A 2,197-nucleotide genomic window follows, 5' to 3' on the forward strand; every position below is an offset into this window, starting at 1 on the left:
TTAATAGTAAAAATTTTCAAATAAAAAATCAAGTTTTTGATTTAACCGATAATATTTCCTGTCGAAATTGGAATAATGTTCAACAAAACAGTTGATTTTTTTCACGAATGAGAATAATTCTGATTGCGAAATTTAATAGTAAAGATTTTCAAATTAAAAATCAAGTTTTTCATTTAACCGATAATATTTCCTGTCGAAATTGGAATAACGTTCAACAAAAAAGTTGCATTTTGAAACGAAAAAGATTAATTCAGATTGCGAAATTTATTAGCAAAAATTTTCAAATGAAAAGTCAAGTTTTTTAGTTAACCGATAAAGGTTTCTGTCGAAATTGGAATAATGTTCAACAAACAAGTTGAATTTTTAAACGAAAGAGATTAATTCTTGTTGCGAAATTTAATAGTAAAAATTTTCAAATTAAAAATTGAGTTTTTAATTTAACCGATGAAAGTTTCCGTCGAAAATGGAATGATGTGCAAGACAACAGTTGAATTTTTAAACGAAAGAGATTAATTCTGAACGCGGAATTTAATAGTAAAAATTTTCAATTTAAAAATCGAGGTTTTAAATTCAACGATGAAATTTTCTGTCGAAAATGGAATAACGTTCAAGAAAATAGTTGAATTTTCAAACGAAAGAGATTAATTCTGATTGCGAAATTTACTAGTGAAAATTTTCTTATGAAAAATCAAGTTTTTTATTTCACTGATGAAAATTTCAGTCGAAATTGGAATAATGTTCAACAAAACAGTTTAATTTTTAAACGAAAGAGATTAATTCTTATTGCGAAATTTAATAGTAAAAATTTTCAAATTAAAAATCGAGTTTTTAATTTAACCGATGAAAGTTTCTGTCGCAAATGGAATCATGTTCAAGAAAATAGTTGAATTTTTAAACAAAAGAGATTAATTCTGATTGCGAAATTTACTAGTGAAAATTTTGTTATGAAAAATCAAGTTTTTTATTTAACCGATAAATGTTTGTGTCGAAATTGGAATAATGTTCTACAAAACAGTTGAATTTTTAAACGAAAGAGATTAATTCTGATTGCCAAATTTAATAGTAAAAATTTTCAAATTAAAAATCGAGTTTTTAATTTAACCGATGAAAGTCTCTGTAGCAAATGGAATAATGTTCAAGAAAATAGTTGAATTTTCAAACGAAAGAGATTAATTCTGATTGCGAAATTTAGTAGTAAAAATTTTCAAATTAAAAATCGAGTTTTTAATTTAACCGATGAAAGTTTCAATCGAAATTGGAATATTGTTCAACAAAACAGTTGAATTTTTAAACGAAAGAGATTAATTCTGATTGCGAAATTTAGTAGTAAAAATTCTCAAATTAAAAATCGAGTTTTTAATTTAACCGATGAAAGTTTCTGTAGCAAATGGAATAATGTTCAATAAAATAGTTGAATTTTCAAACGAAAGAGATTAATTCTGATTGCCAAATTTAATAGTAAAAATTTTCAAATGAAAAATCAAGTTTTTTATTTAAACGATGAAAGTTTCAGTCGAAATTGGAATAATGTTCAACAAAACAGTTGAATTTTTAAACGAAAGAGACTAATTCTTATTGCGAAATTTAATAGCAAAAATTTTCAAATTAAAAATCGAGTTTTTAATTTAACCGATGAAAGTTTCTGTAGAAAATGGAATAATGTTCAAGAAAATAGTTGAATTATTAAACGAAAGAGATTAATTCTAATTGCGAAATTTACAAGTAAAAATTTTCAAATGAAAAATCAAGTTTTTTATTTAACCAATGAAAGTTTCTGTCGGAATAGGAATAATTTTCAACAAAACAGTTGAATTTTTAAACAAAAGAGATTATCTCTGATTGCGAAATTTAATAGTAAAAATTTTCAAATCAAAAATCGAGTTTTCAATTTAACCGATAATATTTTCTGTCGAAAATGGAATAACTTTCAAGAAAATATGTGAATTTTTAAACGAAAGAGATCAATTCTGATTGCGAAATTTATTAGTAAAAATTTTCAAATTAAAAATCAAGTTCTTTATTTATCCGATAATATTTTCAGTCGAAAATGGAATAATATTCAACAAAAAAGTTGAATTTGTAAACGAAAGAGATCAATTCTGATTGCGAAATTTAATAGTAAAAATTTTCAAATTAAAAATCAAGTTTTTTATTTGACGGATGAAGGTTTCTGTCGAAATTGGAATAATGTTCAACA

The sequence above is a fragment of the Belonocnema kinseyi genome, chromosome 7, assembly GCF_010883055.1.
Source record: "Belonocnema kinseyi isolate 2016_QV_RU_SX_M_011 chromosome 7, B_treatae_v1, whole genome shotgun sequence".
Taxonomy (NCBI): domain Eukaryota; kingdom Metazoa; phylum Arthropoda; class Insecta; order Hymenoptera; family Cynipidae; genus Belonocnema; species Belonocnema kinseyi.